At 35.3% G+C, this 14,876-nt stretch overlaps 1 long non-coding RNA gene across 2 annotated transcripts in view; it reads left to right on the forward strand.

The window, feature by feature from the left end:
• LOC103001079 (uncharacterized) overlaps nucleotides 1–14,876 on the forward strand; it is a 133,365-nt gene that overhangs the window by 52,419 nt on the left and 66,070 nt on the right. For both annotated transcript variants that reach the window (XR_003622516.2, XR_009005688.1), the window contains exon 2: nucleotides 177–245. This is a non-coding gene — a long non-coding RNA (uncharacterized LOC103001079). The remainder of the gene's footprint in view (nucleotides 1–176; nucleotides 246–14,876) is intronic.

A 14,876-nucleotide genomic window follows, 5' to 3' on the forward strand; every position in this document is an offset into this window, starting at 1 on the left:
GCAAAAGAAATGTGTCCAGAGAGAAACAAAATTGTTAAAAACTATTTGCCTTTATGTGAAAAAAAAATTGAAGAGTTGTGGATATTAGGAGCAAATCAGTAGTCAAAAATAAGCTGGATGATTTTGAATTGTTCTCTTTGACTATTGATGAGTTAACAAATTTTACCTTTTTCCAGGAGTCAATACTGAGTTTGAAGTGATTGAAGAATTAGCCTTTATGAATAGCCTGCATGGAATAACCACAGGTAAGAATATTTTCAAAGAAGTTGAGAAAATACTAATTCATTAAAACCTGAAGTGAAATCTGCTATGATGTGCTGTAACTCATGGTGGTAAAAGTATGGGTGAAGCATAAAAAGACTCATTTGGACAGATTTACAAAGCTTGTGAAAGTGTAAGTTGTTTAAAGGTATGTTTATTTATTATATTATTCATCAGCACGTACTATGTGGAAAATACTTTAGCCTGTTGAATCAGTAGTATCAATGGTGAACGTCGTCTGCTCTAGTAGATTTAACATTGTCGTTTCATGAATTTTCATAAGAAATAGGAGTTGAATATCCTAACTTGGCTTTACCACATAGCAGGTTGATGGTTTACCAGTGGTGAAGTTTTATTGTGATTTTTGATGGCAGGACCCAAATTGAATTTTTTTGAATAAGAAGAACTACCCTCAATCATTATTGTTAAACACTGACTGGCTTTAGAAACTAGCTTCTGTTGCAGATGATAATACTTCTTAGTGAATCCATCTAAACTTTCAAGGTGAGAGATAGCTTATATATGAAACTTATATTGGTTTAAAGTCATTTCCATAAAAACTAATGTTGTTTGAAATACAAGTAATGTCAACAGACTTGTAACCTTCCCATGCTGACAAGAGTTAAAACAGGAAGTAAAATTATCACTATCACACAAATTTTCAGTACTCAATCTACAAATTTCTAAGCTTAAGCTATAGTTCCAACAGTTTGTTTCAAACCTCACACCAAGTGAAAAAAAATTTTTCTATATTTCAAAATCAATTTAACCATGAAATTGAGTAGCTTCCACCTAACCTTCAATTGGAAATGATTAATCTGAAATATTATGGCATGTTAAAATAAAAATATCTAGAGAAAAATCTAGTAGAATTCTATAAATGCCTTCCAAGCAAAAAATGTACTCAATTTAAATTGAATAAAGAGTGACATCACCAAGATGGCAAAGTAGGAGATGCCAGCCTCTGTTCCACAACAAAGATGGACAATTTGACAGTTATTTATGGGAAAAAACCAAACAGCTCTGGAAGAACGCAGGGGTCTACTTAAGAAACTTCAGCAGCATACCAGAACAAAAAACCTGAGAATAACCAGGAAAAAAGTGAAGGAAGAACAGCTTCATTTTGCCGGCATCATCATTCCCCAGGCCAGCACTGCTCAGTGCTGAGAGGAAACTCCCCACCTAGAAAGAGTTCCTCTGACTGGAAAGAGAGAGTGGAGTGAGTGACCAGCTTCCGCACTCTTTTGGGGCACCAAAAAAGGGACCTGCTTTGATTTCACCCCACCCAGAGACCAGCAAATCTGAGATATATAGAGATGGCTAGGAACAAAAAAGAAGAGCAGGGGCTACCGGTATCAGCCATGCAGCAGCAGCAGCTGTGGTTCCCAGTGATGAGCTCTGCAAGGGATCTTAGTAGCTTTTGCCACTGAAGAAACCAATGGTCAGCACAACCATAGCGGACCCCATGCAGATTTCACCATGCTTTGTCCTAGATGTATTCATGTTCACAAACACCAGCTACCCAATTGCCTCCCCACTCCTTCCTTGCCACCTCCATCAGAGCCAGGGATTCACACAGGCCACCAGCCCAGGCTTCTGGGGCAACATGGGTGCGAGATGCCAGCCTGAAACCTCATGGCTGACTGCCACCACTATGTGCACACTTGGGTCTAGCCTCTCTAGCTGTGCACCTGTATACCACCAGCTTGACCTTTGTCACCAGTCTCTACTGTGGTGTGCACACCCATGGCAAGATCCTTCTACCACGAAGGATAGCATCTAAACTAATCTCTGGTTTAATACTAAAAATATTCTTAATCATGATATATTTGAAAACCATGTTATATTTATAATGCAGTTTCTAAAACAGACGCACATGGCATATTCATTTTACAGTACAATAAATTATAGATATAAAAACTCAGGTTAATGCTTTCAAGTTATCATCTTAATGCAAACAAAACTTTCCTTTAAAAAAGATTTTTCTTAAATTTTTATTTTGAAAGATAATATTTCTACACATTTTTAGAAGACATAAACATATCTAGGCCATAACATGTCCTGACAAGCATTCAAGCACATTCCACCTTTACCTATATCATTTCTGTACAGATAAGGCCATTCCTGCTCTTTCTTAAATATGAAAGCTTAGTCCATGAGATGATATATCCAATTACATATTTACTAAATGAAGGAGATATTTTAAAATATGACTTTCACAGCATTGTGAACAACTCCCCACTTTTCTTTCAGCATCTAATAGAAAATGCTGGCAACATCATTGAATAGTAATTCAAAAGAACATGGTAGGAAGAAAACTTCAGTTACAATGGTGGAGTAAGGACTTTCACAACTTCTCTACTTCATAAAATCAAAGAGAACACTGGCAAACATTGTGAATATCAACTTTTTGACAAATCTGGAAATTAATAAAATACTTGCAACAATTCATAAAGCACTTAATCCAGAAAAAAAAAAAAGGCTGTGTCTCAGTAAGAATAACAAGCATTATGGTGTTTTAACTTTCTCTATCCCCATCCTCCACTACCTGACTCAGTGGTAGCCTTGAAAACTAATACCTCCATAATTACAGTAAAAACCAGCAGCTTAAAAGCCCATCGGGCAGAACTGAGTTGAAGCTCCTCTAAAACACTGGGTTGAGGCTCCTACAAAGCTCCATTCCTAGAGAAGTGTCATTATTTGACTTATTCAGAATTTCCCCAGAAAACTCCATCTGCAAGAGTGTTCTTTACTTGACCTGATGTAGAGCCCACCTAATGTGAACACCTTTTTCTCCCAGGATAATTGTCAAAAGCAGTCAGTGGCAATTGTTTAACGTTGCAGGAGCAACAAAAAAACTGACAAAAAAAAAAAAAGAGAGAGAGAGAGAAATCTGAGAAATGAGATGGCCATAGAAGCTTTGTAAACTTCTGACATATTCCTGAGAACCTAATAGTCCATGAACATGCAGAGATCTAGGCACAAGCTCAAGAAATACCTGAGAAGGCCCTAAGTCCTCACCTCTGGCTGACCTTGAAGCTCTGCACAAGCAAGAAGGCAGAGTTGTAAACTGCCTACCTGAGCATTGAAGTTATGCCCCAACATGAACACAGAGCTCCTTGGCAAATAGTCTGGGGGACTTATTCATTCTAGGCATTTAGGGAAATATCTGGCGATCATTAACTGACACTAAGATACCTGAGCAGAAACTACAGTGGCCACAGAAGACAAAGTATACAGACTTTACAAAGTTAAATCAGCAAAGTCACTAAGCAAATAAACAGTATGAACAAGAATAGAAACAACAATAAACAGCAATAGCAGCTTATGGGAAGGGAGGAAAGTCTGATATCCAGAATAGTCACATTTTATTATTTAAAACCTTCAGTTTTCAACAAAACAAGTATAAGACACACAAAAAAACAAAGTATGGCCCATACATAGGAAAAAATAAACAATCACTAGAAGTTGTCCTTAATAAAGCCAAGATACAGAATTTATTGAAAACAGTATTTGTTGCCCATTCTGAATTTTATCTCAAGAAGTCAGGAATGCAACAGCAAAAGACTTAACTTTCTAAGTATCATTTCTTATTTCCCAAATGCATGTGTTCTCTCTTTCTGTATTTTAAATATATTGAAAGAACTAAAATAATCCATGCATGATGGACTATAAAAAATATGAGAACTATATATCATTATGGAAAGAACATCAAAAGTTGAAGGCTTTAATACTTCACTTTCAATAATGGATAACAAAATGAGACAGAAGATTAACAAGGTAATAGGACATATAAAAGACACAATAAACCAACTAGACTGAGTAAATAACTATAGAGTACTGCTATGATCTGAATGTTTCCGTTCCCCCTAAATTCATATGCTTAAATTATAAGCCCGAAAGATGAAGGTATTAGGAGTGGGACCTTTAGGAAATGCTTAAAGCTTGAGGGTATAACCTTCATGAATGAGATTAGTACCTTATAAAAGAAACCCACAGGGATCCCTAGCACTCCCACCATGTGAGGACACAGCAAGAAGGAGCATGCTATGAACCAAAAATGAGCTCTCACCAAAATTCAAACATGCTGGAGCCTTGATCTTGGACTTCCTAGCCTCCAGAACTGTGAGCAATAAATTTCTGTTGTTTATAAGCTACCAAGTGTGTGGTGTTTTGTTGTACCTACCTGAGAAAACTGACAAGCACAACAATTTCAGATATATTATATATATTATTTTCAAGTTCACAGGAGTCATTCCTCAAGGTAGCCCATACGCTAACACATAAAACAAGTCTCAGTATAATTAAATGGATTATAATCATACAAATTATATTCTCTAAGCAAAATGAAATGAAATTAGAAGTCAATAACAGAAGGAAATTTTGGAAATTCACAAATATGGGAACATTAAACAAATACTCTTATAATCAATGGATCAAAGAAGATAAATTAGAAAATACTCTTCTATAAATGAAAACACAAACACAATGTTCCAGAGCTTGTGGAATGCAGCTAACACAGTGCTTACAGGGAAATTTATAATGTAAAAAGATATATTAAAGAAGAAAGATCTCAAATTTATAATCTAACATCCCACTGTAAGAAACTAAAATAAAAAGAAGTGGGTACTTTGTTACAGCAGGTCTGAGAAAGTAATACAAATTTTGGTATCAGAAGTGGATATGTTGCTATATGATATCTCAAAATGTGGCAGTGGAATTGGGTAATGTATTGAGGCTGAAAGACTTCTGAAAAGTGTACTAGAGAAAGCCTACATAGTCTTGAGATTTTTGGTAGAAATATGGAGGTTAAAGGTGCTTCTGGTGAGATCTCAGATGGAAATGAGGAATACCTTATTGGAAATTGGAGGAAAGGTGATCCTTGTTATAAGTGGCAGACAACTTGGCTGAACTGTGTTCTAATGTTGGGCGGAAAGTATAACTTTTAAACAATGAACTTAGATATTTAGCTGAGGATATTTCCAAGAAGTGGGCATGGTACAGCCCAATATCTCTTTGCTACTTATACTAAAATGTGAAAAGAAAGAGATGAATTGAGGAAAGGACTATTATGTAAAAAGGAACCAGAGCTAAGTGGTTTGGAAAATTCTCGGCCTATCCATATTGCGAAAGATACTAAGGCATGCTCTGGAGAGAACACTAAGAATACTACCAGAAAATCTTTTGCTGAAGATATTAATCATGTACGATTTGACTTTAATCAAACATCTCAGCAGAAGCCAGCATAGAGATGGTGTGCATCCTTTTGACTTTACATCCATGGGAGACCAACAAAGGTTTTGAGAAGGATATATCAACAGAAACACTGCCAGCTTGGACTGAAGTATACAGAGACAGAACAAAATGCAGGAAGGCTATCAGACTTCCAAATGTCTACAAGAAGGAAACAGTCGAGAGGATAAAGTCATGTCTGCCTCTGCAGATCCAGAGGGCAGGGCTCCAGTTGTTTCCATGGGCAAAGAGGTAGGGCAACCAACACCTTCACAGTTGAGAGGGCAGTGCCATCTCTGACTGCTGAAGGGGGGCAGTGGGCTGCTACCATAGGCCAGAGCATGGGGCTATTCCTTGGGATCCGGAGAACAGAGCATATAGCCAAAGAGAATCATTCTCAGGACTTGAAATCTAATGAAAATTTCCCCTGCTGATTTTCAGACTTGTTTGGGACATGTTACCCTTTATTCCTTCCATTTCTTCCTTTCTGAATGTGAATATCTATTCTATCTATGCATGATTCAACATTGCATTTTGGAAACAGATAACTTGTTTTTTAGTCTCATTGGTCCACAGATGGAGAGGAATTTTGCTTGAGGATAGATCATACCCAAAGTCTCACCCATACCTCATTTAGATGATGAGACCTTGGGCTTTTTGAGTTTATCATATTTAGCTGAGATTTTAGACTTAGAGTTGATCCTGCAATAGGGTAGGGCTTTGGAGAATGTTAGGATGAAGTGAATGTATTTTGTACATGGGAAGGATGTGAATTTTTGGAGGCTAGTGGCAAACTTTACTGGGTTGAACAGTGTCCCTCCCAAAATTCATATCCACCTGGAACCTGTAAATGTGGACTTATTTGGAAACAGGGTCATTGCAGATGTAATCAAAGTTAAGATGTGGTCATAATGGACTAGGATGAGCCCTAAATCCAATAAGCAGTGTCCTTATAAATAGAGGGGGTCTTGGATACAGACATACACAGAGGAAGGAAGACCATGTGAAGATGGACATTGGAGTGATGCAGGTACAAGCAGAGGAACACCAAAGATTGCCAGCAACCAACCTCTAGAAGTTAAGAAAAGACAAGTAAGAATGACCCTGCCAACAGCATAATTTTAAACATCTAGCACTCAGAAATGTGAAGACATAAATTTCTCCTGTTTTAATTTACAGAGTTTGTACTACTTCATTACAGAAGCCTCAGGAAACTATTAGACAGTCTGTAACCACTCCCCCCAAAAAAAGAAAAAAAAAAGAAAATTGAATTAGTGGTCAAAATCTTCCCAAAAAGAGAAGTCCAGGATTAAATGGATTTATTGATGAGTTCCACAAAGTGTTTGAAGGGGAATTAATACTAACCCTTCACAAAGTCTTCCAAAATTGAAGAGGAGAAAATTCTTCCCAACTTATTTTATGAAGTCAGTATTACCTTTGAGCAGACAAAGGTGTTACAAGAAAATAAAACTACAGACTCCCTTAGGAATGTAAACTCAAAACTCCTCAATAAAATATGATCAAACCAAATGCAGTCAAATATACAAAGGATTATATACCATAACCAAGTGATCAGTAGTGCAAGGAGGCTTCAACATAAAAAATTAAAGAAAAGAATATACTGTATTTATAGAATAAAAGACAAAACTCACACAATCCTCTCAACTGATGCAGGAAAAAGTATTTGACAGAATCAAACCCCCTTCTATGTTAAAAAACCTCAATGAAACTTTAAATAGAAGGAAACTTTCTCAAGCTAATAGAAGGCATTTATGAAAAACCCACAGCTAACACCATCCTTAATGGTGAAAGACTGAAAGCTTTTCTCCTAAGGTCAGATATAACACCAGAATGTCCACTCTATTCAACATCATATTGAAGGTTCTAAGTAGAGCAATTAGGCAGGAAAAATAAATAAAAGTCATCAGACTGAAAAAGGAGAAGTAAAAAAATTTCTCTATTCACAGATAAATGATTTTGTATATAGAAAATCCTAAAAAATTCACATACAAAACTCTTAAAGCTGATAAACTACTTCAGCAAGGTTTCATGTTATAAGATAGACATTATATAGATATACAAATATCAGTTGTATTTCTACACACAAGCAGTGGTTACAATAGCATCATAAAACAATAAAATGCTTAGGAATAAGTTTAACAAACCTGTAAAACTTGTACACTTAAAACTACAAACCATCACTGAAATAAATCCAAGAAGACCTAAATAAATGGAGAAATATATCATGTCATGAATTGGAAAATTTAATATTAAGATAATGCTACTCCCCATATTGAACTATAAATCCAACACATCCTACATCACAAGCCAGGTTTCTTTTGTGTGTGTGTGGAAATTGACAAGCTGATCCTAAAAATCATGTGTATTTTCAGTAGAACCAGAATATCTACAACTATCTTGAACAAAAAGAGAGATTAAAATTGAGGGAATAATGTTTTCTAATTTCAAAAATTACTACAAAACAACAGTGATTAAGAGTGTGTGGTACTGGCATAAGCATAGTCACAGATCAATGAAACAGAATTGAGAGTTCAAAAATAAACCTTTGCATTTAAGGTCAACAGATTTTTGACAAAGATGCCAATATAACTTAATCATAACTTAAGGAAAGAATTATTTCTTCAACAAGTGGTGCTGAGACAACTTGCTATCCATATGCAAAATACAAAATTGGATCTCAGCCTTACACCATGCACAAAAATTCATTCAAAATGCATTAAGAACATAATGTAATTACTAAAAATGTAAAATATGGACTTTAATTTTTGTGACCATGGACTAGGCAAAGGTTTCTTAGATATGACACCAAAATGCCCAAGCAAAAAAAAAAAAAAAAAAAAAGATATTTATATTGGATTTCGTAAAAAACAAACCATGTGTCCTTCAAATGGTACTATCAAGAATTTTTTTTAAAAAACAGATAATGGAATAAAATATATGCAAGGGACTACTACCTATACTATGTAAAGAACTCATACAACTCAACAATAAAAAGACTACCCTATTAAATAATGGGCAAAGTATTTGAAAACATCAGTTTACCTACAGAAGTTATCCAAATGACCAATAATCACATGAAAGATGCTCAACATTATTAGTCATTAGGGAAATGCAAATTAAAACCACAAAGTATCACTTTATACCCACTATCATTGCTATAATTTAAAAAAATGGATAATTACAAATCTAGGACAAGAAGAGCAGAAATTGGAACCCAAATACATTGGTAGTAGACCAGTGACTTTGGAAATTGGTTTGGAATTGCTTCAAAAATATAAACATAAGATTACCATATTTCCCTGAAGTTCCAGTCCTAGGTATATAGTCAAAAGAAATTGTTCACACGAAAACTTGTACATGAGTGTTTATAGAAGCATTATTCATAATAGCCAAAAGTTGAAACAATCCGAAGGTTCAATAATGAGTAGATAAAAAAAATGCTATGTACCAATACAATGGAATACTGTTTAGCCATAAAAATAATGAAATACTGATACATGCTACCACATGGATGAACCTGAATACTTTAAACTAAGTGAAAGAAGCTAGGCACAAAAGGCCAAATATTGTATGGTTCTATTTATTTGAAATGTCCAGAATAGGGAAACCCATAGCGGCAGAAAGTACATTAGCGATTACCTGAGGTTGAGGTTACAGAAGTATGCAGAGTGACTGCTAATTCACAAAGGGGTTTTTGGGAGGCAATAATAATATTTTGGGAGTACGCATTGTTGGAGTTTGCGTAAGTTTGTGAATACTAAAAACCACTGAATTTTTAAAACTTTTATACTTTAAAATAATGAATTTCATGGTATAGGAATTATATCTCAAAAGTAGCTAAAAATACTATATGATATATAATATTAGGCATGACTTAAAGTAGGCACAGGATAGGAGCCTTCACTGTAAATTACTGAAACCGTTTATGTATTTCTTTTGTTCTAATCATTTGACTCTAAAAATACTGATATCTGTGCCATGACTTCTCTGAGGTGATTCTTTTTTTCTTGTGATTTCACTATCATTTCTTCACTTTCTTTTTCTCCCATTGAAACATTGGTAATAAATTCAGTTTTTAGAAGTTTATTTCTATTAAAGTCTATTGAATGTTTAGAAATTTATGTGTGAAACTGTGTGGCAGATATTTTACCAGGAACTAGGGATAAAACATTGAAAGATAAACAAACATATTCCCTGCCACCGCCGAGTTTTTGGCCTAGATAAGGATTGGCACAAATTATGTCAGTAAACAAAGCCAGCGTAATATTTTTGAAGACCGTATTACACAGGATTGAAACAAGTAGAAGTAATCTTGACTAGAGTGTAATAATACGTTTTCCTTTATTTATCTCTTATTATATGCCTGTTAGCCACCATATTCAACTGAGATGTCATTTAAAATCAATACTCAGTTGATCCTTGACAGTCAACCACCTGTACTAGATTTCAGAACTTCAGAGATATTAAATTTGTGGTAAAAATAATGAAAAAAAGTGGGGAAAAACTTTTTGGTAGATGTTCAAACAGTTGATCTTACTTGAAAGTATGATACAAACACTGATGGTTAATAAATTTATTCAGCTATAGTTTAAAGATCTAGAGATGGTCTGGTGGCCAGATCCATTTTCACCTGGGGTAGTCAGTTTCACTCAGTTTCCAGACTCTGCTCTGGGTCACACATGACATTACTAGAACATCGCTCCTGCTCTAAAACCTTACATATATGTGTAAAATATATGTACATATATATGTAATCCTACATACATAAATAATGTATGATTTATATAATTTATTTATATTTAAATACACATGTAGTTATCTATATATATAGAGAGAGAGAAACAGAGACAGAGATAAAGAGAAAGGGAGAGAGAAATAATGTAATTTTAAAATTCTAAGGCAATAGCATAATTATTACATAGAATAAGTAGATAAGTGGCCATTTCCTTAACATCTAGGGTATTTTAATGACCATGAGATCTCACTATTTCATAATATAGGATTATATGATATTCTCATATGTGATAAAGCATTGGCAATAAGAATCTTATCAAATTTGTGCATTTAATCTTCTATTCATGGGTTACAAAACAAATATTTGAACTATCATTTGTTTATGAGCATTATTCAGTACCAAGGGCATTCTGACGAAGACTCTGAGCCTATTACTTTTAATTATACTCTTTCTAGTTAAACCCAATAAGCCATCTCCTGAGGAAGTACAGACAGTCCTCAATCTAGGATGGTTTGATTTATGAGGCAATATGTATTCAGTAGAAACTGCACTTCAAATTTTGAACTTTGATCTTTTCCCAGGCTAGCGATATGCCATAGGATGCCCTCTTTCATGATACTCTGTTGGCATGCTGGGCAGCCCCGGCAAGCTGCAGCTCCCAGTCAGCCACGTGATCATCAGGGTAAACAACCAATATACTTATAACCATTCTGCACCCATACAACCATTCTGTTTGTCACTTTCAGTAAAGTAGTCAATAAATTACGTGAAGTATTTAACAATTTATTATAAAATAGTCTCTGTGTTAGATGATGTTGCCGAACTACAGGCTAATGTAAGTGTTCTGAGCAAATTTAAGGTAGGCAAGGCTAAGCTATGATGTTTGGTAGGTTAGGCATTAAATGCATTTTCCAATTGTAACATTTTCAATTAACCATGGGTAACCCTACCATAAGTCAAGAAAGATTTGTAGTTTAATTTTTTGCTAGATCCACCATACTAAAGAATCCAAATAAAACTCGTTAGTGATGACTCCAAACAAAACACATTGTCCTTTTTCATAGTTGAAATCCAATATAATCTTCATAATCTTCATATCTAACAAACCCTCTTCCACTGGGCTTTCCAATGACTGTCCCTAAATTGCCATTGATCTTTTTGTCTTCCCTGAGTTCCTCAAATTTTCTGTATCTCATGGATGGGACAGTTTGTCTTCAATAGCATCATCCTACCTTTGCTGGACTGTACCTTCCTTACAGGCAGAAATCATTTTGCCATTCATCCCTAAATCTTTAAATTATTTAAGTCCCTGACCTTCAATATGAATCCTAGCTCTCTCAGTTGGCCTCAGTAATGCAGTAAATTGTCTTCTCTAAGGCTTTCTTTTTATCACAGTTTTAATAACTCTTATGTCAAGAAGTAACCTTGAAACTGTTTGAAAAGAAACTACTTTGGGGGAATGTGCTAGGGGCAGGTGGATGTTCCCCTTGATGTCCTCCAAGATGCCTCTGGAATAAACGGAGGCATAGAGATTAAGCAACTCTTCTGAGTATGCAAAGCAAGGAAATAGGGAAGCAAAAATTCTGACCTGGGTTGGTCAGAATCTAGAGTTCAAACTTTTAACCTCTAAACAATCTATCCTTGATAATAGGGTGTGGAGAACATTTTTAAATCCTGCTCATTGTCTCTGCCATTAGATAGAGTTCTGGTTCCTAGTAACTATGATATCTTCAATCAAATTAGTACATAATTTCATTTTTCCACTTTTTTATTGAGCTGAATACATCAAAACTTCTCAATCATTCACACATTTTCAATAATTTCAGTAAAGAAAAAAAAAAAACCTTATGTGCAAAGTGAGGAAAATGGCTCTCAGACTACATGGCTATTCATGTCTAGCTGGGTTGCTTTTTAACACAGCTATTTTTAAAACAGCCTTTTATATTTTACAAAAATCCTTTTCTTTCCCCTGAAGCCAAGTCTAGAGGACTTTTTTTTTTTTTTTTTTTGGAAGGAGTGTGACTCAACAATTCACACCTTCTTCTTTATAAGAGAAATGCATGAGACAGGGTGAGTGACCACTATCTCTGTGTGTGAGAATAATTCCTTGCTTGACCAAAATTTGGTCAGGGTCCTCAACCTTCTCCTAGGCCCATCTGTGCATTTCTTTGTAAATCTAGTTTTAGCAAAACCCCCGCCATGTCATTTTAACTAGAACCCCCGACGCTTGATATCTGATCACCCTCGATAGCTGATCAGGTTCCTCACTCTCTGCTGTCCCCCAGATGATGTCTGATTCTTCTGGCCTGTCTTCAGCAAGAATCCAGTTAGGTCAGTTTAGCCAGAACTCTCCTTACCCCTAATGTTTCCTCTTAATAATTTTCCATCCACTGACTGCCACCGTGTTCCCTGGCTATAAATTCCCACCTGTCCACACTGTGTTTGTAGTTGAGCCCAGTCTTTCTCCCCCACTGCAGAATCTCACTGCAGTTGTCCCTATACCTCTCCCAACGGTCCTGAATCACGTCTGCCTTACCATGTTGAACAAGTGTCATTGAGTATTTTTTTTTCTTTAACACATGCCAAGGTTCAGTTCTGGGAATTGCAGCAAGAGTCATTATTGCTTGCAGGAAAGAGAGAAGTGAACCCAGTGATCCTCTCAGCATGGAGGGCCCAGCCCTTGGGTCAAGGCCCCAGGAGATACTGCAGTTCTCCCAACTCATGCATTTCATGGGTGGCATTAAGTCTCTTCAGTGGAGACCAGGTGTACAGGGGAAACTGGGAAGGTGAACAGTAGGAAACCAGAAATAAACTTCATATATCATAGCTTACAATATTGAGAGTATTAAACAAACAATAATTCTAGTAATAGCAGGCAACATAAATATGCCAAATGCCTCCTCCAGAACTAATTAAAAATATTGACCAGTTACTAAATAACACAGCTCTCCCAAAAGACTGTAGTATTCTGGGAATAGTGATAAGTATCAACAACTTTCAGAGAGAGCTGACCTACGTCGTAGAAAAGAAATACATCTCAGAATCTTATTTTATAAGCTACAAGAGGAGGAATTAGATGAGAGAAAAATTAGTTTATTGGTTCAAATAATTTTTCATTTTACAGATACAAGAGAAATATGAGACCCAGATCTGTCAAAATTCTAAAGAAATAATATGTAAATTTCCTATCTTATTAAGAATCTTCTATTAGAAAGCTAAAAAAAAACCCCATAAAATTGTAATTGAGTTTGTGAGCCACTGTAGGGATTTTGAACTTGCAAATAGGTCAATTGCCAAGAAAATTATACATGAAAGAAAAATCTAGAAGATTACTATTTAATAAGTCAAGTGAGAAAACTTTGTGCATGTAATATCATTATGTTTATCCCACACCCACTCTGGATACTGAATTATTCAATTTTATTCTTTAAAGACATTTTCTTGTTTTGATTTCTGTGTTAGCAGAGATCACAAATCCACTAGCGAAATAAACATTACAATGTATTTTAGCCTCATATATTATGATAATTCCAGCAGTCAAACAGCTGATGTCACTTAAAAAACAAGAATAATTAAAATATAACACTTGAGCAACAGCTCCTAACTTAAGATGTGAGTAGTCTCCCTTTCAACATTTAGAGCAAATATTTTCTTTCTGCTAGTACAATTAATGATCAAAAATTTTGTCATCTGCTTTTATATTAACATGAGTAGATTAAGTGGAATAATTATACTATTATAAGAATTGTGAAACTGTGGAATTGCTGGCAAAGGATTTTTGTTGAACCTCTCTGCATGAAATAGTGAAAGGAAGGATATGCTATCTGGATAAAGAGAAAAATGGAGTGTGGGAGTGGAGTGTGAATAGTTTTAAACCTCTCTTCCCAGCTTTGGTTGTTTTCTGGAAGGTTTCAAATAAATCAGTGTTCATCTGACACAATTTTTTTTTTTTAAACATCTTTATTGAAGTATAATTGCTTTACAATGGTGTGTTAGTTTCTGCTTTATAACAAAGTGAATCAGTTATACACACATCTGACACAATTTTACGATAGCCATCTTAATTCCCAGTATCTAGTGTTTGCATAAGGTTTTGAAATTTTCAAAAATGCTTTATTATTATTAGTATTATTTTTAGAGCTGCACATCCACCTTATAGGAATGCAATGAAGATATATACATAGAGAGAGAGAGAAGTCAATTAAGATATAGAAAAATTAGGAAACTTGAAAAGGTCACACTATAAGTTAATGGCAAGATCCAGGACTGAATTTACCACTTACTCATTAATTCTTTTGGATAAGCATTTATAAGCTCATACCCATCATTATTTAAAGATAAGTTAGTCCAGCCTGTAATTACACAGATGTAAAAGCTAAGTTCTGTGGCATAGGTAACAGAGCTAGAGCTCAAGGGGGAGGGAGGGAGGGAGAGGAATGGACTGGGAGTTCGGGGTTGGTAGATGCAAACTGTTAACATTTAGAATGCATAAACAACAAGGTCCTAATATATAGCACAGGGAACTATATTCAGTATCCTGTGATAAACCATAATGGAAAAGAATATAAAAAAAGAGTGTCTATATGTGTATAACTGAGTCACTTTGCTGTACAGCAGAGACTGGCAC

The sequence above is a fragment of the Balaenoptera acutorostrata genome, chromosome 16 (assembly GCF_949987535.1).
Source record: "Balaenoptera acutorostrata chromosome 16, mBalAcu1.1, whole genome shotgun sequence".
Taxonomy (NCBI): Eukaryota; Metazoa; Chordata; class Mammalia; order Artiodactyla; family Balaenopteridae; genus Balaenoptera; species Balaenoptera acutorostrata.